At 45.0% G+C, this 26,252-nt stretch overlaps 1 protein-coding gene across 1 annotated transcript in view; it reads right to left on the bottom strand.

The window, feature by feature from the left end:
* JHY (junctional cadherin complex regulator) overlaps positions 1-26,252 on the bottom strand; it is a 135,030-nt gene that overhangs the window by 35,093 nt on the left and 73,685 nt on the right. The gene's annotated exons all lie outside the window — the stretch shown is intronic.

Raw genomic sequence — 26,252 nt, 5'->3', positions numbered from 1 at the left:
ATGCAGCAGAGTCAGTTATGTCAGGTTTGTCTTGCTGTAGAATATTATTATTATTATTATTATTATTATTATACATATTATATCAATACATATTAACAGCCATATAATGTACATAAAACCATTATGCTATATCCTCAGTGTGTGGCTCTGCTGGCGGGCTGCTGTATATAAACTATTGAACTTGATAAGGGCTGAGATGCTGAATCTAATCCTGTGTAAGGGTACTGCCATACACTCTTTTTTACAAGCTGTTTTTAGTCAAACCATGTTTCTCTTGGCGTTTTTCAGACAATTTTTTCCCTCTATGTCAGGGCTGGCCAACCTGCGGCTCTCCAGCTGTTGCAAAACTACAACTCCCAGCATGCCCAGACAGCCTACAACTATCAGCCTACAGCAGGGCATGGTGGGAATTGTAGTTTTACAACAGCTGGAGAGCCACAGGTTGGCCAGCCCTGCTCTATGTCTATGTGAAAGCACTTCAAGAAAAAAAAAACACACACATCCAGCCCAAGAAAAAAACGCCACCGCCCCAAAAAGGGGCGCTATAAAAAAAAAGTCGGTTTGTCCTGAGTTTAATATTTCTGATGGACGTTCATCAGGGGCAGACTGGGAACGTAAAGGGCATCTGTCAGCAGATTTGTACCTATGAAACTGGCTGACCTGTTACATGTGCACTTGGCAGCTGAAGACATCTGTGTTGGTCCTATGTTCATATGTGCCCGCATTGCTGAGAACAATTTAGTTATAATATATGCAAATGAGCCTCTAAGAGCAATAAGGGCGGCAGTTGAGAAGAGAGCAGAGCCTCTAGTTGTAATGGCAACGCCCCCATTGTCCCTGGAGGCTTATTTACATATAATAAAACCTCATTCTTCTCAGCAATGCGGGCACATATGAACATGGGACCAACAAAGATGTCTACAGCTGCGAAAGTGCACATGTAACATGGCACATGTAACAGGCAGCCAGTTTCATAGCTACAAATGTATGACCCTGGAAAAAAAAACTACAAGGGGCCCCATGTTGAACACAAGTCCCAATTGCCAGAAGACAGGGCAACACAAGTAAGCAGGGCCAACAGAAGTAGACGGGGCCAGAATAGCGCAGCACAAAATACCACCTCAGCAAAACCAGATACCAAATTGCAGCATAACATACTGCCCTATCACCATACTTGTAACAATGCCTGTCCTTGTCCGCATCAGATTGTTATGTACCTGGCCAGCGGCCGTGAGGAGGGCTCGGATGGGCATTGGCTATAACCTGTAGGGTCTAGGTCCAGTTTATGGGTCCGTGAAAAACACAGACTCATGCGTGTTTCATGGTCCATTAAGAGGAGATGTTCTGAAAAAAAAAAATTCAGCCGCGCAGTCTCTTTGGAACACGGATGACACACGGATTCTTCACAGACATCTTCACGATGGAATTACTGACCACCTTATGATGGATTTCATGACAGACACGGACGTGTGAATGAGGCCCATTGCTATCTACTGAGCTGATGTATCTAAGCCTATCATATGTGATACCGTCTGCTGAGTGATACCCAGGGCCGCTGATAGGCCAGTACAGCTGGCCCAGTTGTACCGGGCCCGGCTGGCAGGGGGGCCCGGGCACAGGGCCGATCCTACACGGGGTGCAGTGGGTGCCCCGCACCCCAGCGCTGCGGCCCTGGTGACAAGTGGGGGCGGCCGCGGCCGGCGGCAGGGCAGAGCAGGAGATGAGCGCCTCCATTGCGGAAGCGCTCATCTCCATAGTCATCTGTATTGCCGTCCTCAGGAATCCAGGGAGGCAGACAGCACAGCAGCCAGCGCTACTACTACAGTCTATCTACAGTGAAGGAGGAAGTGACTCTGTCCTGGGGCCAGGAATCAGGATAACAGGTATGAATGTACTTGTTTGGGGGGGGGGGGGGGGGTCAAGATCTACTGTCTGCAGGCTCACTCTAATTATTATTTCAGGCCTGGCTACCCCACTGTAGTTGAGTTGTCTACAGTAAACTATCTTTAACGAGACCTGGCTTGTTGTTTTTTTTCCACCTTTATCATTTGTTTAATCTTCCTAATTTTTTCAAAATACCACTTCATTTATTCATTAATGTTTTTTTATTACATATTGATATTAAAGAGGTCTGTTCTCATCTGAAAACAGTATTTATTTTGGATAATAAAACTTATAACTGGCTGGAGAAAAATAAATATCACTTGTAGACAAATCTGCATGTTGTTTCAAGGCGGCGTCTGGGGAGGGGCCAAGGGCGGGGCCAGGGGTGTGGCTGAAGGAGGGATCAGGGGGTGGAGCTGAAGGGGGCCCCGTCATGTATGCTGTACGGGGCCCCATGATTTCTATCAGCGGCCCTGGTGATACCTGTTTGATACTACCTGTTGTCTCTATCATGTGTGATACCTTCAGCTGCATGCTGTATCTAAGTTTATCATGTGTTATACTATCAGCAGAGCCGCTGTATCTAAGCCTATCATAGGTGATACTGTCAGCTGGGCTGTGTATCTAAGCCTTCAAGTCTCGTCACTATGAGCAGTAATGAGCTGAGGCTGATGATACCACCTAATAACTGCAGATGCTGAAGATTTTGTTTTCCGGCAGCGCTCTTGCCCTTCGAGGTGGAGGCAGCATTGGATGTGCCTGGCAGCTGTAATAACACCCCAGGCAGGACCACTCAATAACACACATTAATGTAAGTCAATAATCTCCAGTGAGAGGCAGCCTGGCATGTGGAGAATTACAGAGCGGCAAGAATTTCATTTTCTCGGCAGTGTTTAGTGATATTCAGCCTGTGCTGATAGGATCCATTCTCCAGTCTGCTGCTTTGGGTCTTATCTTATAATTCAACCCACAAAATGAGATTTATGTCTGAGGTTTTTGGTTCTGAAGGCTGACGTCGATGTATCTGGGGCCGGGTCGCTGCACTGTCACCTTGTAGCTTTTGAGGGGTCTGTATGAAATCCCTGTCCTTGCCTAGGCTTCTCCTATCATTTCTAGATTAAGGGTCCACTCACAGAACCGTTTTTTGGGTCCGGATCTGATTACTCATTTGGTTACATCATTGTATGACCAATTTTATGTAAATTGGATCTAATTTTTTGCCCAATGAGGTTCAACCAATTCCTAATACATTCATGTTTCGATTCTGTGCCATTTTCAAGATCAAGATCAGTGAATGGGAACATTCTTGTTTGCCTCCCAAGTACCCATATAATTATGTATCACTGTAGATAGGAGCTATCAGCCGCAAGTCCACGTAATACAAAGATTTAAACTGCTGCTGTCTTTTACCCACTGAGGATTGTAAACTGAATGCTATGATGACAGTGAAGACTGACACACAGAAATTAGGCTGGGTGAAAACTCCTGTAGGTTCTATAATGGCAGGCATTATTGGTAGTCAACTAGCACCTGTTACCCATATAGGAGACTTACGCTGGGTTCAGACCTGAGCGTTCGGCATGGAGCGCTCTGTATGCGCGATTGTACCGGCGTTTACAATCGCGCATACAGAGACAAGCGAACGCCCATTGTCGCGCGTTCCAGAAAGTCTATGTACAGGAACGCGCGACAAAACGCCCCAAAGAAGCACAAGAACTTTTTTGAGCAACGGGGGTTTTACAGCGCGATCGTACGCGCTATAAAACGCTCAGGTGAGAACCATTCCCATAGGGAAGCATTGGTTTCTCCTTGTTGAGCGTTTCACAGCGCGTAGGAACGCGCTGTAAAACGCGCAAGTGTGAACTTAGGGTTAGGGCAAGTTAACATCTGCTGTCCGCATTTTCTACAGACAGCACACATACCTATAGATTTTAATGTGCTTGTTCACACATCAGTGGGTCAGTGAAAAAAAAAAAAAACACTCACTACTTTGGTCCATGATGCAAACCAAACGTGTCCATTGAAGTCTATGGGTCTGTGAAAATCATGGACACAACACGGATGACATCCGTATTTGATCTGTTTTTCACTGACCACTCACTGATAGAAGATGTTCTGGTTAATTCTCAGCTGAGCAGTGTCCGTGGAATACGGAAGACACACTGAGGGGAAAAACAGACACACAGACCGAAAATGGATCCTTCACAGGCATTTTCATGGATGAAACACAGGCGATTTTTTTTTTTTAAAGAAAGTCAAACGGACACGGAAATGTGAACGAGGCCTCAGTGTTTGATCAATTATTTCCATCAGTGATTGTGAGCCAAAACCAGGAGTGGGTCAAAAACACAGAGCAGGAACAAATCTTTCTAATACACCTTATCTCTATGTAGGTGCGATGCACAGTAGCGGCAAAAGGTCCCTTTATGATGAAATAAGTGTACTTGTTTTCGTGAGACCAGTTGCAGTGAAGCAACAAGGGCACAGGGTCCCTTTTAGAGATACTGTGATGGATGGTACCCAGGTGTAGGAATGCCAGAGTGGTGTAGGGTAGCCTAAATTTCCCTTAATGTTGATGCACATGTCACAGTGCTCCCACCTGGATACGCGTTGTCGTCTGAAGCAGAGCAAAGGGTGATGAAGGGGATGAAGAAATAAATTGAGTCCAGACCTTGTGATGAAGTTGATAACAGCTTTACTTGAATAAACTTTTCTCCAAACGATTCACAGGCTTTATCTAGGTTTCCAGCATGCTTTGGCATTAACTGTTGGCAGGCAAACTCCTCTCTGCTACATCAGTCGCTCTCTGACTCTGCTGTGCTGGCAGGGTAACTGTAGAATTTAGCTTTAGCTATAGGCTGTACTTTGCTCTGTAATCTGGTCTGTCTCTAGCTTTGTCCAAGGAACACTTTACTCCTGGTCTCTGAGGCTTCCAGCTTCTGCCTCCAGGAAGCTGAACTCACTACTAGGACTCCTCCCTCCCTGCAGCAAGTGGGGGAAAAACCCACCACACCACAGAAGGGGGTTAGAATGGAAAGGAAGGTTCCACTCTATGCACCTGTAGCTCTGCCATTTACACTGCCAACTGCTGGTGAACCAGGCACATTACACGTAAACACAAACAGTTGCATGGAAATAGATATGCACATTATGCAGGACCTGGAAATGAATACATGTGATGACAGTAGGAAGGTGCAGAAGTGGCAATGCCACTCTGGGGCGTTACATACCCCCTTACTTAAAAGTCAAACCGCCCTCGGCTTGTGCTTAGGGTATATAAGCTTCCAGCTTCTGCCTCCAGGTCCAGCGGAGCTGAAGGTACTCCAGCTCCAACATGGACAGGCTCCTTCTGCCTTCCCCTAGCAGGGGGTAAGCTGAACTCACTTTTAACTAGGACTCCTCCCTCCCTGCAGCAAGTGGGGGAAAATCCACCACACCACAGAGGGGGGTTAGAATGAAAAGGAAGTTTCCACTCCGTGTGCATTCTATGTCTGCATGGCCATTCCGCAAAAAAATAGAACATGTCCTCATATTGTCTGCATTATGGACGATGATAGGACTGTTCTATTAGGGGCCGGCCGTTCCGTTCCGAAAAATGCTGAATGCACGCGGCTAGTATCCGTGTTTTGCGGATCCATAATTTGAGCAACGCAAAACACCCAAAACTTAAGGCAGGAGTCCTGACTGTGTGAAAGCGCCCTTAGGGTAATTACCACCAGAAAACTCTTGTACAGAATACACACCAGAAATTCAAGGCTGGACCTCTGGATTTTGCAGTGGGCCTAATCCACATGTGGACACCCGCTGCAGTTTCCGGATGCGGTTTGGAAATTCACGCGGAAATCATCCGCGACCAAATGGACGGCACTGTGGATTCCCAATGACAACACTTGGAGTTGGTTTCCGTGTGGATTCCACGCAGATTTCAGCACATAAATCCTCACAAAAATCCGCCGTTTGAATGAGAATCCAGAAACAGAATATTAAAGACCCAAGAGGCCGATTCCAAATTACCCTCATGAATATGATTTAACGATATATTTCTTTTAAGGATTCAGGAACAAAGGACTATGAACAATGGCACAAAAAGCATAAGGGAAAATTAATTCTTTAATCATTTAATGTCAGGAGGTCTCATTAGCCTCACAAAGGCTTTCTACCTTTTATCTCACTGGGTGGAGAGCATTTTGTGGCTTTGCCGCCATGTTCTTCGGATATTCATGCTCGCAACATAATCACTCTCTATTAATTATTGCTGCTCCTGTTCTTTGCTGCTGTCTTTTCAGAAAGTGTGAAAGGCGCACTACTGAGCACGACAAGAAATCCATTGAAAGGCTGCAACAATTTATAACCTGGAACAAGGTCCTCGACCAGAGACCAAATCAATAGCTGCATCAAAGGCCAGGTGGGATATTGCAGGTGGAAAAGTGAAGCCTGGAGACACACATAAAACCTGCACATAATAACCAATCAAAGCGGCGCGGCGCTACCTCTCCGTGTGGATGGTTGTAATAACTGCCATTATCTGCATTCCTCTCACGTATCAGAAGCATCAGGAAGATTAGGATGAGCCAATGATTTACAATGCAGCAGTATTGTAGTGGAAAATGTACATGGCCATTCAGGTGTCACCGCCACTTCTGTGAGAAGGTCTGGCAGACGTTCTTCTCTACCTCTTGTATGATGTTCTTTGTTTTGGTTTCACTTTCTCATCTCCTTTCCTTCTGCCAGGTGTCACTTATTTAGACATAATTAGACTTCTTCCTTTATATTCCTTCCCATACTGCCTCACTTTGCGGTTTATACTACTTCCTGGATGAAGTGTTCACTGCTGGAGGCTGCGTCTGCTGTTAGCTCAGATAAGTCCTTTACTTTATTGTGTTTGCTTGCTGGCTTGATTCTAGGTGACCCTGACTCCCTCCGTATTAAGTGCAGGGAGCCGGTTGTCGTGTCCCCTCACTATTATAGGGTTTTCAGGTGTCACACGTGCTTAGGTACGTGGGCATGCAATCGTCTACCATCGAGACCCTTGTATGTGCATAGCAGTCAGGGAGAGCTCTTAGGGTTTTATAGGGCTCCCCTAATAGCTCCTTAGTTTGGGATCAAGCTAGTCGCTCGTTTATTTATAAGTTCCAGCTATCTGCAAATATCATCCATGACATTATAAACCGCCATAACCGTCTTAAGCATGGATCCGGTTTCAGCCTTGATTGACCACATGCAAGGTCTTTCGTTGGAGGTAGCAGATCTCCGTAAAACTGTCTCAGTTTCAGGTGACCGGTTCTGCTGGCGTTCATGGAGTTTGTTCCGAGCCTAAGATCTCGCTTCCGGATACGTTCTCCGGGGGTAGTGAGAATTTTGTTCGCTTTAGAGAGGCTTGCAAACTCCATTTTTCGCCTACTTCCCCATTCCTCTGGTGATGAGGAGCAGAGGGTGGGGATCATCATCTCGCTGCTCAGGGATAATGCTCAGTCTTGGGCCTTTTCGCTGCCGGTGGGGGAACGGCCCCTCCGATTGGTGGATGAATTTTTTGTAGCCCTGGGGCAGATATATGATGACCCGGATCGTATTGTTCTGGCTGAATCTAAACTGCGTTTTTTATGCCAGGGTAAACAGTCCGCAGAGATATATTGTTCTGAATTTCGGAGATGGGCAGCTGATACTGGTTGGAATGATGCTGCACTCCGAAGTCAATTTTGCCATGGTATTTCGGAAAGATTGAAAGATGCATTCTCTTTTCATGAGAGACCAGCATCCTTAGAGTCAGCCATGTCTCTAGCTGTTCGTATTGACAGGCGTCTTAGAGAGAGAGAGGAGACTACTCTTTCCTGTCATATTCAGCCCAAGGACAGTGGGGCTGTCTCATTCAGTGCGCAGGGGTCTCAATCCCCTCTGAGGAGGAGGCCATGCAGCTGGGTTTGCTTGTCTCTGATAGTAGAGAATTCAGCTCTCAGAGGAGGGTTTGTTTCTGCTGTGGGGGTATAAATCATTTAGCTAATGTTTGCCCCTCTAGGAGATTCATGAAATTTTCTGAGGGTAATAAAAACAAAACAAAACAAAAAAAACCTCTAAAAACTTGAAGGTTTGTCGTTTGCTTGTAGTTCCCATTTTCTCCTACCTGCTAGACAGCAAGAACATTGTTTGTGAGATTTTTGTAGATAGTGGAGCAGCTGTCAATCTCATTGATAATCAATTTGCAACAACGCATGGTTTCCAGGATATACCTGTTTTTGCTATCGATTCCGCTCCACTTTCCCAAAGATCGTTAAAGGGCATAGTTCACAATATCCGTTTGACTGTGGGTGACGCTCATGTTGAGGATATGTCATGTTTCGTCTTAAATGGATTACCTACTCCTCTAGTGTTAGGGCTACCCTGGCTCACTAAACATAATCCCACCATTGATTGGCAAGCAAGGCAAATAAATGGTTGGAGTGAGTTTTGCAGAGAAAATTGCCTCGCGACATCTCTTTCAGAGGTTTCTAAAAAGACTGTGCCATCTTTTCTCTCTGAATTTTCGGATGTGTTTTCCGAGAGTGGCGTCCAGGAGTTGCCCCCTCACCGGGAGTACGATTTCCCTATTAATCTCATCCCAGGCGCCAAGCTGCCAAAATCACGTCTATACAATCTCTCCCAACCTGAAAGGGTCGCTTTGCGTAATTATATCTCTGAGAGCCTGAGAAAGGGACACATCCGACCCTCGAAGTCACCTGTAGCCGCAGTTTTTTTTTTTTGTTAAGAAAAAAGATGCTTCTTTAAGACCTTGTCTGGATTTTAGGGAGCTGAATCGTATCACGATTCATGACCCATATCCGCTTCCTCTGATCCCGGACCTGTTTAACCAGATTGTTGGGGCTAAAGTTTTTTCTAAGTTGGATTTAAGAGGGGCATACAACCTAGTCAGGGTCAGGCAAGGGGACGAATGGAAGACAGCCTTCAATACCCCTGAGGGTCATTTCGAAAATTTGGTTATGCCCTTTGGTTTGATGAATGCTCCGGCCGTCTTCCAGCATTTTTTATCATTTAATGGGGAAATTTTTACTGGTGTATCTAGATGACATTTAGACTTTTTCTCCTAATTTCAAGACTCATCGGGACCACCTACGTCAGGTCTTGCTGATTCTGCGGGATAATAAATTGTACGCTAAACTGGAAAAATGTGTGTTTGCGGTTCCGGAGATTCAATTTCTTGGTTTTCTTCTCTCCGCTTCTGGTTTTCGGATGGACCCTGAGAAGGTCAGCGCTGTGCTTGATTGGGAGCTTCCTGAGAATCAGAAGGCGCTGATGCGGTTTTTGGGTTTTGCCAATTATTACAGAAAGTTCATTTTGAATTATTTCTCTGTTGTTAAGCCACTCACTGATATGACTAAAAAGGGGGTGGATTTTTCCTCGTGGTCGGTAGATGCGCTTAAAGCCTTTTCTACTATTAAAGAGAGTTTTGCTTCCGCTCCCATTTTGGTACAACCTGATGTCTCTCTACCGTTTATTGTTGAGGTGGACGCTTCTGAGGGGGGTGTGGGTGCACTCTTGTCTCAGGGTCCCTCTCCTGCCAAATGGCGACCGTGTGCCTTTTTCTCAAGGAAACTCTTTACGATGTGGTAGATAGGGAGTTGTTTGGCCATCAAATTAGCTTTTGAGGAATGGCGCCATTGGTTAGAGGAAGCCAGACACCCTATTACCGTGTTTACAGACCATAAGAATCTGGCCTACTTGGAATCGGCCAAGCGTCTGAACCCGAGACAGGCCAGATAGTCTTTGTTCTTTTCTAGTCAAAAAGTTTTTGGAACCGCGCTGCTGGAAACTATGTGTTCCGGTCACAAGTGGATGGCAAAAGGGTATCAGCCCCTCTCCTCGACACCCAAAGGATACGATCCTCCTAGACCTCCTCCTCTACAGGGTTTAAGAAGATAGGCAGAATAGTGAAGCACCCTTGAGAATCTTATTATAAAAGGTTTTATTCTACTTACAACAGGTCAGTAGACAAAAGGCATAAAATACAAAGTAATCGTCACGTTCCTGCCCGACCCGGGTTTCGCTGCCTCGCTTCTTCAGGGGCGATAACTACGCATGCTCGCACTCGAGCCCTTTAAATAGCCCAGCTGATCTCATTATCCAAGCCGGTCTAGTTCCGATCCATATAACATATTTTCAAAAGCAACAATTTTACATCAAACCACATAAAATCACATTCAGTAATTCTTTTAGGACAATCACCTTTAAAATATAAACATATAAACATAAAATACGAATGAGAGCGGATTACCACTCCCTATTGCCAATTCATATATAAACCCTTTCGGGTTACCGCTGATGTCCATATAAAATACATATATTCAGCCTCCTTATAGGAATCTATCCCCTAACATATCTTCTCGTATCCTAAAGTGCTCCAACACAATCTATTACAGTAATAATACCTTCCTATGTATTCCATCCACTCCTAAAATATTGTATCAGTACTCTCCACCTACTCCCGGAGCGTCACTCGGGTAATCTCCACCCACTCCTGGAGCGTCACTCCGAAAGATGCCGTCTGCTCCTGGAGCGTCACTCAAGTGATCTCTACCCACTCCTGGAGCGTCATTCGGAAAGACGCCGCCTACTCCGGTAGCGTCATTCGGGTGTTCTCAACCCCGCCTCCACCTCTGACGTTCCTATCACGAGACGCCATGGTCCAATAGAGCAGCCAGGAAGCCTGACGTCACCCAAAGGTCCTAAGGAGGCCAGGTAGAGAACAGCCGAACGACGTCACCGGTAAGGTCGCTTTACAATAAACATGGTTTAAGGTCAAATTCGATGTTAAGCCCCCTGGGTTGCAGGGTCCCTAGCTGGTAAATCCACTCCACCTCTTTTCTGTTGATTTGTGCCAGCGAGTCCCCTCCACGCCAGTGTGGCTTAACAGTTTCAACTCCAGCGAATCTTAACCCATACGGATTTTTTCCATGCATCAATTTAAAGTGTGCCGATACACTATGGGTCATTAGGCCTTTTCTGATGTTCCGTAGGTGTTCTTGTATCCTAACCTTTAACTTCCTGATTGTCCTTCCCACGTACTGGAGCCCGCAAGGGCATTCCAGTACGTAGATTATGCCTTCATTTTCGCACGAACAATTGTTCTTTATACGAAATTCGGCCCCATTCTTTTTAGATACTATAGGATTAATATTTATTTGACGTTCTTTGGAGTTCCGATTTTTACAACCTGCACAAAATCCACACCAGGTAAATTTTCCTTCTTTTTTCACCTTTATATTTACTGGGGGAATGGCACTACGTACGAGTTTCTCTCTGATGTTGGCCGCTTTTTTGAAAATAAAAGAGGGATTTGCAGGTATTATTTTTCCTATTGTTGGGTCATTTTTTAATACTCCCCAGTTCTTTTTCACCATTTTCTTAATGTTATCCGACATGGAGCAAAATTTGGTCACAAATGAAAATCTATAGTCCCTATCTTTTTTTTCCACTATTCCTTTTGTATGTTCCTTTCTTCCCCTTGTTTCCATCTCCACCTTCTGTATGCACACATCTAAATTGACTTCATCATATCCTCTTTCCACAAATCTATTTTTTAACACCCCACATTGTGTTCTATAATCACTCACTTCTGTACAATTACGGGCCATCCTCTTAAACTGTCCTTTCGGGACGTTCCTGAGCCATGGGCCGTAATGACAGCTCTTCATATCAATATAGGAGTTCACGTCTGTTTCTTGAAAATAAGAGCTGGTGAGGAAACGCCCATCTTCCATCCGGATACATAAATCCAAAAAATTAACGCTTGTGTTACTGATTTCCCCCACAAATCGTAGGTTCCAATCATTATGGTTCAGTTGAGAGATGAAGGACTCGAGTCCCTCTCTCCCTCCCTCCCACACTAGGAGACAGTCATCAATATACCTCCTCCAGAAGGTCAGTGTACCCCCTGTGGTGTCCGCTCCTAGTGTGGGAAGGATGAAGCTCTCCTCCCAAGCCCCCATAAAAATATTAGCAAAGCTGGGGGCGAATTTCGCCCCCATCGCCGTGCCAATGCACTGTACGTAGTGTGAGTCTTTGAACCAAAAATAGTTGTAATCGAGGCAATAACTGAGACATTCCAAAATAAAGTTACCCTGCTGGTTCCCCATTCTTACATCATTTCTAATTTTATTCTCCACCGCCTCCATTCCTAATTTCTTTGGAATAACTGTGTACAGGGATGCCACATCAATTGTGGCCATCCATGTATTCACAGTGGGGGGGTTTAGATCTTTAATGAGTTCTAACACAGACCCAGTGTCTTTCAAGTGGGAGGGATTTTGCAGAACATACCCTTGTAGGTAGAAGTCAATATACTCCGTGATTCTGCACGTCAATGAATTGAGCCCCGAAATTATCGGTCTCCCCGGGGGATCTACTGGATTTTTATGAACCTTGGGCAGATGATATATCACCGGCACCAAGGGAAAAGGAATGGTGAGATAATTAAACTCTTTTTTATTTAGTATTCCTTTTTTGAAACCCTCTGTTAGTATACCATCAAGAATCTGTTTATACTCCTGGGTGGGGTTATTCTTCAATTTTCTATAGGTTGTTATATCGGATACTAATCTTGCCATTTCGGCCTCATATTTTTCTTTGTTCATTATAACCACCCCTCCCCCTTTATCTGCTGGCTTCACAATTATATCCGGATTTCTTTCCAGATCTTTGAGAGCTTTTCTCTCTTTATAGGTGAGATTATATGTCACCTTATCCATATCCATCTCCTCCAGCTCTTTTAGTAATCCAGTTTTAAATGCCTCCACACATTCATTATTTGGGTTTTTTGGAAAAAAATGATTTTTCTTTCATTTGTGTATGCAGAATCACTTCATTATTATCTGACTTAATAGTCCCCACTACAGGGTTTGCACTCTGTGGTGCAGGGTTGTTGATCCAATATTTGGCCATATTTATTTTCCAGATAAATTTATGTATGTCCAGAAATGCCTCAAACTTGTTAATTCTCTGGCAAGGTGCATATTTTAGGCCCTTGTTCAGGACACTCATTTCCCCTTCTGTTAGGATGTGACTACTCAAGTTGAAGATCCCTTTTAGATCTCCTTGCTCCTTTTTGTTTTTGGGCTTATTTTTCCCTTTTCCCCGTTTTCCTCTGTCAGTCTTCTTTTTTGTGGTGTCCTTATTGTCTGTTCTCTTGTTTCTCCTTCCCTCTGTACTCCTTTTATACTCTGATGGGGAAAATTCTGTTCACCTTGTTGTTTAAAATTTGGTCTACTTCCCTCACAGTTATCCCTTTTCAATTCTTCTCCTTAGCTACTACCTCCATAATGGGCCCCTTTATCAGAATAGCTGGCATCATAATTATCATTATAGTTTTCTTGTGATCTCCATTTCGATTTTCCTTTGTAACCTCCCCCTTGGTATGGCTGTCTGTACGGTTGTCTATAGTGTTGTCCCCTATATCCATTATTCTGTCCATAGTTTCCACTGTATTGCCCTCCTCTATAACCATAGTTCTGACCCCAACCCTGTTGCCCTCTATAGTTATGTTGATATGCATGAGTCTGCTGATATCTATTGTCGGACCATTTTCCGAACTGTGGCTCATAAATATAATCATTGTCCCTATTCGGCTGATAAGTGCGCTCTTGGTTTCTGGACTCATAACCATGATTGCGCTGCGGTATATACTCATTAGCTTGTTGGTTATAATTATTCTTAAAAACCTTTTGTTTCCCAACTCCATTTTCTGGTTTCCTAAAACCTCCAGTGTAGTTTCCTGGGTTAGGATTACTATCACTGTATTCACCCACAGGTGCCGTATTTAGCATAGTCTCCTCTACATTTTTTTGTTTATTTTTCCATTTATATACCATATCCGTTTTATAATCATTACAGATTTTGGCATATTTCTTTTGTTTTTTACTCCTTATTTCTTTTTCAGATTTTAACACAGATTCTTGACATTGTTTGCTGCATTTCTCATATAACTCCTTATTTGCGCTTTTCATTGGTTTAATCTCTTCTTGCAGTTCATCTATAGCATTGTTAATCTTCCTTAATTTACTTTTACGAACTATGATAATATACTGCATAACTTTCCATGCGCATTCATTCATTATTTTTTCCCAGCCCACTAGGTCCTCCTCCTCTTCAGTAACTAAAGGGAGTTGCTATCTCAGACCCTCCGGGACCCTGCCTTCCATAAGGAACCGTTCTAAGGAGGCAATGTCCCAGGTGGTTCTGATTTCCCTAGTGAACTCCCTTTCCAGTTTCACAAACAATGCTCTCATGTTATCCGACCCTTTGTCGGTCTCACTAGGAGTATCACAGAAGACATCAAGATTGCATTTAAAATTCGCTCTGAAATCAAAAATGTCCATGTTGTTAGCAGGATTACCCGAGTGACGCTCCGGGAGTAGGTGGAGAGTACTGATACAATATTTTAGGAGTGGATGGAATACATAGGAAGGTATTATTACTGTAATAGATTGTGTTGGAGCACTTTAGGATACGAGAAGATATGTTAGGGGATAGATTCCTATAAGGAGGCTGAATATATGTATTTTATATGGACATCAGCGGTAACCCGAAAGGGTTTATATATGAATTGGCAATAGGGAGTGGTAATCCGCTCTCATTCGTATTTTATGTTTATATGTTTATATTTTAAAGGTGATTGTACTAAAAGAATTACTGAATGTGATTTTATGTGGTTTGATGTAAAATTGTTGCTTTTGAAAATATGTTATATGGATCGGAACTAGACCGGCTTGGATAATGAGATCAGCTGGGCTATTTAAAGGGCTCGAGTGCGAGCATGCGTAGTCATCGCCCCTGAAGAAGCGAGGCAGCGAAACCCGGGTCGGGCAGGAACATGATGATTACTTTGTATTTTATGCCTTTTGTCTACTGACCTGTTGTAAGTAGAATAAAACCTTTTATAATAAGATTCTCAAGGGTGCTTCACTATTCTGCCTATCTTCTTAAACCCTGTAGAGGAGGAGGTCTAGGAGGATCGTATCCTTTGGGTGTCGAGGAGAGGGGCTGATACCCTTTTGCCATCCACTTGTGACCGGAACACATAGTTTCCAGCAGCGCGGTTCCAAAAACTTTTTGACTTGTCTTTACCAGTGTGAACGACCTACCACACTATTCCGGGACCAGAAGCAGCGCAAGTAACTGTCCGCGTTGGGACACAGGACTGACTTTCTGTTCTATTTTGTAATTTGTTCTTTTCTAGGTTTAATTTTGTTGTTACGTTCCGCCCTGGGGTTAAAAATGTGAAGGCAGATGCCCTGTAACGTTGTTTTCCGGGAGGGGGGAACTTTGAAGACCCGGGTCCCATTTTGGCTGAAGGGGTGGTCGTCTCTGCTCTTTATCCTGATTTGGAGGAAGAGGTTCAGGCAGCCCAGGCAGAGGCTCCCGATCTTTGTCCCCCTGGAAGGTTGTTTGTGCCTCTCTCTTTACGACACAAGGTTTTTAAGGAGCACCACGATACTGTCCTTGCTGGGCACCCGGGGAGTAGAGCCACAGTGGATCTCATTGCTCGGAGATTCTGGTGGCCGGCTTCTCGTAAGATGGTTGAGGGTTTTGTGGCAGCCTGTGAGACCTGCGCTCGTGCCAAGGTCCCTCATTCACGGCCATCGGGTTCTCTCCTCCCGTTACCTATTCCTTCCCGTCCTTGGACGCATCTGTCTATGGACTTAATTACGGACCTGCCTCGTTCCTCGGGGAAGACTGTGATTCTGGTAGTAGTGGACCGTTTTAGCAAAATGGCGCATTTCATTCCCTTTCCTGGGTTACGCAATGCTAAGACGTTGGCGCAAGCGTTTGTTAAACACATTGTTAAATTGCATGGCATTCCTTCAGACATCGTTTCTGATAGGGGCACGCAATTTGTTTCCAGATTCTGGAAGGCCTTCTGTTCTCGCTTGGGGGTTCTCTCCAGTACCTCGTTCATTGGGAGGGTTATGGTCCTGAGGAGAGGATGTGGGTCCCAGTGTCAGACATTAAGGCCACTCGTCTTATCAGGGCTTTCCATAGGTCTCCTCCTGAGAAGGTGGGCTCTGAGTGTCCGGAGTCCACCCTTAGAGGGAGGGGTACTGTCACCGCCAGTTCTGTGAGAAGGTCTGTTAGACGTTCTTCTCTAAAGCAATAGAAAATTAGGTGCACTCCAAGTTTGGGAAAAGAAAGCAGCAATGTTCTATGGATATGTCATTAGTTATACATATTTATTATAGGGAGCCAATATAAAACATCCATGAAATAAAACAATGCATACAATGAATATGGACCTCAAATAATCGCAGGAAAATCGTGAGTCATAAGAATATAAAAAATCTTATAAAAAATCGTGAGCTTGTAAAAAATTGCATATAATGATCCCCACAATGTTCGTTGAGCGATTCTATTTGTAAATAATCGCAGGAGATGTTTTGTGGACTAGAATGTCAATTCTTATCTCCTGCCTAATGGGAGGCTCCAAATCAATCGCATGGAAGACCTTAGTGTGCAAGGCAGTATAACATCACACGCTGTCCAGATTCGATCCCACTAGCTTATTCGGATCATCCGATATACACTGCTCAAAAAAATAAAGGGAACACTTAAACAACACAATGTAACTCCAAGTCAATCACACTTCTGTGAAATCAAACTGTCCACTTAGGAAGCAACACTGAGTGACAATCAATTTCACATGCTGTTGTGCAAATGGGATAGACAACAGGTGGAAATTATAGGCAATTAGCAAGACACCCCCAATAAAGGAGTGGTTCTGCAGGTGGTGACCACAGATCACTTCTCAGTTCCTATGCTTCCTGGCTGATGTTTTGGTCACTTTTGAATGCTGCCGGTGCTTTCACTCTAGTGGTAGCATGAGACGGAGTCTACAACCCACACAAGTGGCTCAGGTAGTGCAGCTTATCCAGGATGGCACATCAATGCGAGCTGTGGCAAGAAGGTTTGCTGTGTCTGTCAGCGTAGTGTCCAGAGCATGGAGGCGCTACCAGGAGACAGGCCAGTACATCAGGAGACGTGGAGGAGGCCGTAGGAGGGCAACAACCCAGCAGCAGGATCACTACCTCCGCCTTTGTGCAAGGAGGAACAGGAGGAGCACTGCCAGAGCCCTGCAAAATGACCTCCAGCAGGCCACAAATGTGCATGTGTCTGCTCAAACGGTCAGAAACAGACTCCATGAGGGTGATATGAGGGCCCGACGTCCACAGGTGGGGGTTGTGCTTACAGCCCAACACCGTGCAGGACATTTGGCATTTGCCAGAAAACACCAAGATTGGCAAATTCGCCACTGGCGCCCTGTGCTCTTCACAGATGAAAGCAGGTTCACACTGAGCACATGTGACAGACGTGACAGAGTCTGGAGACGCCGTGGAGAACGTTCTGCTGCCTGCAACATCCTCCAGCATGACCGCTTTGGCATTAGGTCAGTAATGGTGTGGGGTGGCATTTCTTTGGAGGGCCGCACAGTCCTCCATGTGCTCGCCAGAGGTAGCCTGACTGCCATTAGGTACCGAGATGAGATCCTCAGACCCCTTGTGAGACCATATGCTGGTGCGGTTGGCCCTGGGTTCCTCCTAATGCAAGACAATGCTAGACCTCATGTGGCTGGAGTGTGTCAGCAGTTCCTGCAAGACGAAGGCGAAGGCATTGATGCAATGGACTGCCCCGTCCGTTCCCCAGACCTGAATCCAATTAAGCCCATCTGGGACATCACGTCTCGCTCTATCCACCAACGTCACGTTGCACCACAGACTGTCCAGGAGTTGGCAGATGCTTTAGTCCAGGTCTGGGAGGAGATCCCTCAGGAGACCGTCCGCCACCTCATCAGGAGCATGCACAGGCGTTGTAGGGAGGTCATACTGGCACGTGGAGGCCACACACACTACTGAGCCTCATTTTGACTTGTTTTAAGGACATTACATCAAAGTTGGATCAGCCTGTAGTGTGTTTTTCCACTTTAATTTTGAGGGTGACTCCAAATCCAGACCTCCATGGGTTAAAAAATTTGATTTCCTTTTTTTTTTTGTGTGATTTTGTTGTCAGCACATTCAACTATGTAAAGAACAAAGTATTTCAGAAGAATATTTAATTAATTCAGATCTAGGATGTGTTATTTTTGTGTTCCCTTTATTTTTTTGAGCAGTGTAGTAATAGTCGTGAAGGATATCTCTTACCATATGTCGTCACCAGTTCGATATTTCAATCGAAATTTCTGCCGATCTTACCCTACGCGGCGTCCCACGTGGTATGGAGTCTCAAACGTGACGTCTCACGAGACTCCTCGGCTTGGCAGCTGTAGAGTCTCAGACCCTTCTTACGATCCTGCCTCTAATTCGAGACAATTGGCAATAGTTCATAAGGGAAGATCTCCCGACTGTATCCTTCTTCTATCGATAAATCCTGGTTGATGGGGAACGGCTCACTGTCCCAGCAGATCCAGACGCGTTTCAGGGTATACACCCCTTCCTCTTCTCTACCTCTTGCATGAGGTTCTTTGTTTTGGTTTCACTTTGTCATCTCCTTTCCTTCTCCCAGCTGTCACCTATTTACACTAATTGTCTCCCTTTATATTCCCTCCCATACTGCCTCACTTTGCGGTTTATACTTCTTCCTGGATGAGTTGTTCACTGCTGGAGGCTGCTACTGCTGATTCCTCAGATAAGTCCTTTTCCTTTATTTGTGTTTCCTTGCTGGTTTGATTCTAGGTGACCCTGACTCCGTCCGTATTAAGTGCAGGGAGTCGGTGGTCGTGTCCCCTCACTATTATAGGGTTTTCAGGTGTCACACAGTATAAGGTACGTGGGCATGCAATCGTCTACCATAAAGAACTTTGCATGGGCATAGCAGTCAGGGAGACCTCTAGGGGTTTTATAGGGCTCACCCATATGCTCCTTAGTTTGTGATCAAGCCAGTCGGATGTTTATTTATAAGTTCCAGCTTTCTGCAACACCATCCGTGACAATCTGTCCATGGACTTCATTACGGACCTGCCTCGTTTCTCGGGGAAGACTGTGATTCTGGTGGTAGTGGACCGTTTTAGCAAAATGGCACATTTCATTCCCTTTCCTGGGTTACCCAATGCTAAGACGCTGGCGCAAGCGCTTGTTGATCATATTGTTAAATTGCATGGCATCCCTTCAGACATCGTTTCTGATAGGGGCACGCAATTTGTTTCCAGATTCTGGAAGGCCTTCTGTTCTCGCATGGGGGTTCGGTTGTCGTTCTCTTCTGCGTTTCACCCGCAGTCGAATGGTCAGACCGAACGTGTCAATCAGAATCTGGAGACATATCTGCGCTGTTTTGTGGCGGAGAATCAGGAGGATTGGTATTCTTTTTTGTCCCTTGCTCAGTTTGCTTTAAATAGCTGTCGCCAGGAGTCCTCTGATAAGTCACAATTTTTTGGTGCATATGGGTTTCATCCGCAGTTTGAGACATTCTCTGGAGAGGGGTCTTCTGGTTTACCTGATGAGGAGAGATTTTCCTCGTCTTTGTCATTTATTTGGCAAAAGATTCAGGGTAATCTGAAGAGGATGAGTGAGAGATATAAGCGTCTGGCAGATAAGAGACGTGTGCCTGGTCCGGACCTGAATGTGGGTGATCTGGTGTTGTTGTCCACAAAGAATATCAAACTGAAGGCTCCCTTCTGGAAGTTGGGTCCTAAGTTTATTGGGCCGTCATCATTCCCGTTGCCTTCCGTCTTGATCTTCCTCAGACTTGGAAGATCCATAATGTTTTTCACAAGTCCCTATTAAAACCTTATGTCCAACCCACTGTACCCTTCTCTTTGCCTCCTCCTCCGATTATTGTTGATGGTAATCTTGAATTTCAGGTCTCTAGGATTGTGGATTCTCGCATTATCCGCGGATTTCTCCAGTACCTCGTTCATTGGGAGGGTTATGGTCCTGAGGAGAGGATGTGGGTCCCAGTGTCAGACATTAAGGCCACTCGTCTCATCAGGGCTTTCCATAGGTCTCATCCTGAGAAGGTGGGCTCTGAGTGTCCGGAGTCCACCCGTAGAGGGAGGGGTACTGTCACCGCCACTTCTGTGAGAAGGTCTGGCAGACGTTCTTCTCTACCTGTTGTATGATGTTCTTTGTTTTGGTTTCACTTTCTCATCTCCTTTCCTTCTGCCAGGTGTCACTTATTTAGACATAATCGTCTTCCTTTATATTCCCTCCCATACTGCCTCACTTTGTGGTTTATACTACTTCCTGGATGAAGTGTTCACTGCTGGAGGCTGCGTCTGCTGTTAGCTCAGATAAGTTTGCTTGCTGGCTTGATTCTAGGTGACCCTGACTCCCTCCGTATTAAGTGCAGGGAGCCGGTGGTCGTGTCCCCTCACTATTATAGGGTTTTCAGGTGTCACACAGGCTTAGGTACGTGGGCATGCAATCATCTACCATCAAGACCCTTGTATGTGCATAGCAGTCAGGGAGAGCTCTTAGGGTTTTATAGGGCTCACCTAATAGCTCCTTAGTTTGGGATCAAGCTAGTCTCTCGTTTATTTATAAGTTCCAGCTATCTGCAAATCTCATCCACGACATCAAGACTGTAGAAAAGCTTGGCCACGATCACTGGGGACTATGATAATGGCTATAGATGAGCAAATTTCATATTTTGAAATCCGTCCGCACTTCATTTGGCGGTAAAAGGTGAATTGCGTTATGGATTTCGTTACCACGGACCAAAACGCAATTCTATGACGGAATACATAACGGAATGCCTTTAGAGGCATTACGTTATTCATTCCGTCATTATAAGTATATGGGCTGCAAAACGGATCCGTCCCGTTTCCGTTATGCAGGGGAGTCCTCCCCTGCATAACGGAAATGGGACAGATCCGTTTTGCAGCCCATTATGACTGAATGAATAACGGAATGCCTCTAAAGACATTCCATTATGGATTCCATCATATAATTGAGTTATGGTCTGTTTTAACGGAATCCATAACGCAATTCACCTTTTACCACCAAACGAAGTGTGAACGAATAGTGGCCATAATGGTTGACAAAAGTATGGCTGACAATTTATCTCTCACAAGAGTTGTGAGTCGACTGTTCCAGACTCTTGACTGGCAAATCTTCTTAATCACGAAACAATATAGGGATGTCATTAAAGGGGTTCTCCGGGGCTAATATTGATGACCTATCCTCAGGATAGGTCATCAATATCAGATTGGCAGGGGTCCAACACCCGGCACCTCTGCCAATCAGCTGTATGAGGAGACAGCGCATGAAGTGCCCACGTGCCGTCTCCCTTCCCTCTTCCTGACCGCTGCTGCTGTCTATGTCAGCTGCAGAGCTGGAAGAGAGACTGCACGTGCACACTATGTGCATCGTCTCCTCATACAACTGATCGGCGGGGGTGCCGGGTTTATCCTAAAGGATAGGTCCTCAATATCAAAAGTCCAGACAACCTCTTTAAAGGGGTTGTGCCAAAGATAGGGAATATGTTTGCCTTGGCAATGCCCCTTTAAAGGGGTTGTCCGGGAATACATGATTTCTAACAGGTGCCGGCAGCTTGCCTACCCTACTGAAAGGATCATAATTATCTGCGGATCCTCCTCTCTTGGTCCCACGTCTCCATCTTCTGGTCTGGGGTTAGTTTTCCTCCTCCCCAGCTACTGTATAATGGTAGGGTCCCAAGCTAAGGAGCAACTGCCTCACTAACGCACATGTTGCTCGCTCTTCTGTAATCAAAGCTTAATCCTCAGATAATAAAAAAGTTCTGGAACTTTCTAAGGCTAGTTTCACACTAGCGGCAAGGACCTCATGTAGTTCTTTTAGTCCAGCCGCCTCTCAGCATGCGCTGCCGTGCTGCCGCCGGAACTCCGCCCCACCTCGATTATAGTCAATGGAGCTGGAGCGGTAGTCCGGGGGCACGCGTGCGCTAGCGGCAGGACGGATCCGACAGGCTGTTCACCCGCCAGAACAGCCTGCTGGAGGTTCTTGCCGCCAGTGTGAAAGTAACCTAATAGACTTGTACCTTAATTCATCACCACGCTTAAAATCTCTGCTTGCTGTCTGTAAACCATAACATTCTTGCTTATTTCCAGAGGCTGAAAACATTTAGACTAAATGCAGCTGGGAGTTTGTTACAATGTATGAATGTTGACAATGATGTGTATACTGCTGAACACATCAGCAGCACAAATCTCTCTCCTGTCCTGATAGCCGGTTGCTGTTATCCCGTGCAGCATTTTCTCGTACCCTTCTCCTTGCCGACTCTTCCGTCTGAACATCAGAAATGTGTGAACCCAAGTGTGGGAAGTGAGCATTTCCCTGATAACATAATTTGCTGAGTATTAGTACTTTTAAGGTTGCTGCTCCATCTTATAATCTCCAGTGTGTGATCACAACGCTGCAGATGATGGGGCTATCATCTCATTATTCAGGCTGGCGAGGAGTTACGGTAATAGCGATAATGCCGGCGCGGAGAGATGTGGCGCCCGCAGCAAGTTACTGTAATGTCTCTTATTTATATCTCACATGGAACATCGCAGCAAGAAAGTTCTGTTTTTCCTAATAAAACCAATTTTTAAAACCATAAGGGCTCATGCACACGAACATGTGCTGGCCGAGCCCGTGCTGCGTACAGTAAATAGCTGTCCGCAATGCATGGACACTGACCGCAGGGCAGTCGCATGCGGATTGCGGACCCATTCACTTGAATAGGTTCCGCGGTCCTCACCGCAAAAAAGTAGTGCATGCACTTCTTTTTTGCGGTGCGGAGGCACGTACAGTAAGCCGATGAAAGCACTCCGTAGTGCTTCCGTGGGCTTCCGATCCGTGCCTCCGTTCCACATCTCCCGGATTGCGGACCCATTCAAGTGAATGGGTCCGTGATGCACACGGCCGGTGCCAGTATATTGCGGGCAATGGCCGTGTGCATGAGCCCTAACTCTGATACATACCGATCGGCCACAACATTAAACCCACTGGCCTAAGGCTAGTGCTACACCGCAAAATGTGGCACACAATATATAGCAGGCATCCTCACTGCGGCCCTCCAGCTATTGTAAAACTACAACTCCCACAATGCCCTGCTGTAGGCTGATATCTGTAGGCTGTTCGGGCATGCTGGGAGTTGTAGTTTTGCAACAGCTGGAGGGCCGCAGTTTGAGGATGCCTGATATATAGGGTACAACTGCACTGCAACATGTGTCGCTCGACATATTTTATAATGCTAGTCTATGGTGTCGCACTGTGACATGCTGCGACGTGACAGTCATACAAAAATCCATCTTGGATATGTATCTTGCGACTGTCGTGTCGCAGTGCGACAGCATAGACTAGAATTATAAAATATGCCAGACGACATTACTGCGACAAATGGTCGCGTAACAAATGTTGTGTAGCCCTAGCCTAATATTGTGTAGGTCTTTATCATGCCTCCAGTACAGCGCTGACCCACTGAGGCATGGACCTTTGATACTGGACTGGATAAAAATCTGGAGGCAAAGCCATCATGTTGAACTTTATCTTGTTCGTTAAACCATTCCAAAATAATTTTTGCAGTGTGGCAGGCTCACATTATGTATGTGCAAAGTAACTTCAGCATAAATACTATCAACCAAGGTTTCCTGAAGAACATTGACCAGAGCATCACACTGTCTCTGTCCTATCACAGGATACAGGTACTTAAAAATGTGCATCATAATCTTTATTAAGTAGAAGGATACACACAAGTCATCACAGTTTAATCATTAGTCATTTTAAAAGGCATCTGTCAGCAGATTTGTACCCATGAAACTGGCTGACCTGTTACATGTGCGCTTGGCAGCTGAAGACATAGTGGTTGGTCCTATGTTCATATGTGCCCGCATTGCTGAGAAAAATGATGTTTTAATATATTCAAATGAGCCTCTAGGAGCAACGGGGGCGTTACTGTTACACCTAGAGGCTCTGCTCTCTCTGCAACTGCCTTGCCCTCTCCACTTTGACTGACAGAGCTGCAGTGTCCCACTACCCTTGTGGGTACTGCAAAGTTGTTGTGTATTGCTTTGCATACCTTATATAGCCTGTTTTATGCTGCAATGCTTCTTTATGTATAATCCCTGCTTTCAGGTGTATTTAGATTGCATTACACTGAGACTACCACTAGGGGGAGATAATACCTCCCATATACAGTTGCAAGAAAAAGTATGTGAACCCTTTGGAATTATATGAATTTCTGCACAAATTGGTCATAAAATGTGATCTGATCTTCATCTAAGTCACAACAATAGACAATCACAGTCTGCTTAAACTAATAACACACAAAGAATTAAATGTTACCATGTTTTTATTGAACACACCATGTAAACATTCACAGTGCAGGTGGAAAAAGTATGTGAACCCTTGGATTTAATAACTGGTTGAACCTCCTTTGGCAGCAATAACTTCAACCAAACGTTTCCTGTAGTTGCAGATCAGACGTGCACAACGGTCAGGAGTAATTATTGACCATTCCTCTTTACAGAACTGTTTCAGTTCAGCAATATTCTTGGGATGTCTGGTGTGAATCGCTTTCTTGAGATCATGCCACAGCATCTCAATCGGGTTGAGGTCAGGACTCTGACTGGGCCACTCCAGAAGGCGTATTTTCTTCTGTTTAAGCCATTCTGTTATTGATTTACTTCTATGCTTTGGGTCGTTGTCCTGTTGCAACACCCATCTTCTGTTGAGCTTCAGCTGGTGGACAGATGGCCTTCAGTTCTTCTGCAAAATGTCTTGATAAACTTGGGAATTAATTTTTCCTTCGATGATGGCAATCCGTCCAGGCGCTGACGCAGCAAAGCAGCCCCAAACCATGATGCCCCCACCACCATACTTCACAGTTGGGATGAGGTTTTGATGTTGGTGTGCTGTGCCTCTTTTTCTCCACACATAGTGTTGTGTGTTTCTTCCAAACAACTCAACTTTGGTTTCATCTGTCCACAGAATATTTTGCCAGTACTGCTGTGGAACATCCAGGTGCTCTGATGCAAACTGTAAATGTGCAGAAATGTTTTTTTTGGACAGCAGTGGCTTCCTCTGTGGTATCCTCCCATGAAATCCATTCTTGTTTAGTGTTTTACGTATCGCAGATTCGCTAACAGGGATGTTAGCATATGCCAGAGACTTTTTGTAAGTCTTTAGCTGACACTCTAGGATTCTTCTTCACCTCATTGAGCAGTCTGCGCTGTGCTTTTGCAGTCATCTTTACAGGATAGCCACTCCTAGGGACAGTAGCAGCAGTGCTGAACTTTCTCCATTTATACACAATTTGTCTTACCGTAGACTGATGAACAGCAAGGCTTTTGGAGATACTTTTATAACCCTTTCCAGCTTTATGCAAGTCAACCATTCTTAATCGTAGGTCTTCTGAGAGCTCTTTTGTGCGAGGCATCATTCACATCAGGCAATGCTTCTTGTGAAAAGCAAACCCAGAACTGGTGTGTGTTTTTTATAGGGCAGGGCAGTTGTAACCAACACCTCAAATCTCATCTCATTGATTGGACTCCAGTTGGCTGACACCTCACTCCAATTAGCTCTTCAAGATGTCATTAGTCTAGGGGTTCGCATACTTTTTCCACCTGCACTGTGAATGTTTACATGGTGTGTTCAATAAAAACATGGTAACATTTAATTCTTTGTGTGTTATTAGTTTAAGCAGACTGTGATTGTCTATTGATGTGACTTAGATGAAGATCAGATCACATTTTATGACCAATTTGTGCAGAAATCAATATCATTCCAAAGGGTTCACAAACTTTTTCTTGCAACTGTATATAGCTCAGCTCAGGCTCCGGCAACCTCACTAGCCTGCACTGGGATAACCAGGACCAGCCTAGAAGTCCTCTACCAGTAAGACTACAAACCTATATCATTTAATAGCTAGAGAGACACCAATTACACCTGTCAGCAGTGGAACTGTTGCAGCTTTACCTCTGTCCATCTTAATGAGACTGTACTATACTTGGATGTTACTGTTACCAGGAGCAACGTTCAGTAAAAGTTATAAGTTGAATTACACCATCCTCATCTCAGTCTTCAGTTCTTCAATTAACAGTACAGTAAATGGTTGTACCACCATAAAAGGTACTGGCGTCACGACTACAAGGGACCTTGCCATAGGCACATTAATACAGACCACCAAGGGCACCTCGAACCACCATCTGGCCTGTGTCCCTTACACCAGAGTGTGCCCCAGAGAATTCTTGTGCCATTCTCCTCTTAACTTATGCGAGCCTGCCCAGGGACGACGTAACCGTGAGTAACCAGAACTGTATTTACCTTGGCCCACCTATTGCTCACACCGTGACCTCACGTATAATTCCCATGTTTGTTCTGGCATACTGCATAATTAAAATTGGTGTCACTACGAACAGGATTTCTGATAAATTC

This window comes from Bufo bufo, chromosome 1 (genome assembly GCF_905171765.1).
Source record: "Bufo bufo chromosome 1, aBufBuf1.1, whole genome shotgun sequence".
Taxonomy (NCBI): Eukaryota; Metazoa; Chordata; class Amphibia; order Anura; family Bufonidae; genus Bufo; species Bufo bufo.
The sequence above is the reverse complement of the archived record's forward strand: the minus strand, read 5'-3'. Positions and strand labels throughout refer to the sequence as shown.